Here is a 255-nt window from a genome sequence, read left to right on the forward strand (position 1 = left end):
CATCAGTTTTCCTACTTACAACCAACCTCATTCCCCCTTTTGTCATCTCTCCCACTCTACTTAACGGTGATTATCTCTATTCTCTGATCTTTTACCTGTTCGTAACCACCTCCATGACTTCCTTAATATTCTCTCTATGTTGCAATTCAACTGTTTCCAAACGTACCCAGTGATCAGTACTTTTAAAAACTGTTATTAACTGGAAGTCTACCCCGTCGTCTTTTCCGATATTTTCAACTGCTGTAGCGAAAACTC

General features: G+C 39.6%; 1 protein-coding gene across 1 annotated transcript in view; it reads left to right on the forward strand.

Annotated features, from left to right (window-relative positions):
* The window catches only part of LOC119593648 (A disintegrin and metalloproteinase with thrombospondin motifs adt-1-like), an 88,803-nt gene that overhangs the window by 4,020 nt on the left and 84,528 nt on the right, over positions 1-255 (forward strand). The gene's annotated exons all lie outside the window — the stretch shown is intronic.

Source organism: Penaeus monodon, chromosome 32 (assembly GCF_015228065.2).
Source record: "Penaeus monodon isolate SGIC_2016 chromosome 32, NSTDA_Pmon_1, whole genome shotgun sequence".
NCBI lineage: Eukaryota > Metazoa > Arthropoda > Malacostraca > Decapoda > Penaeidae > Penaeus > Penaeus monodon.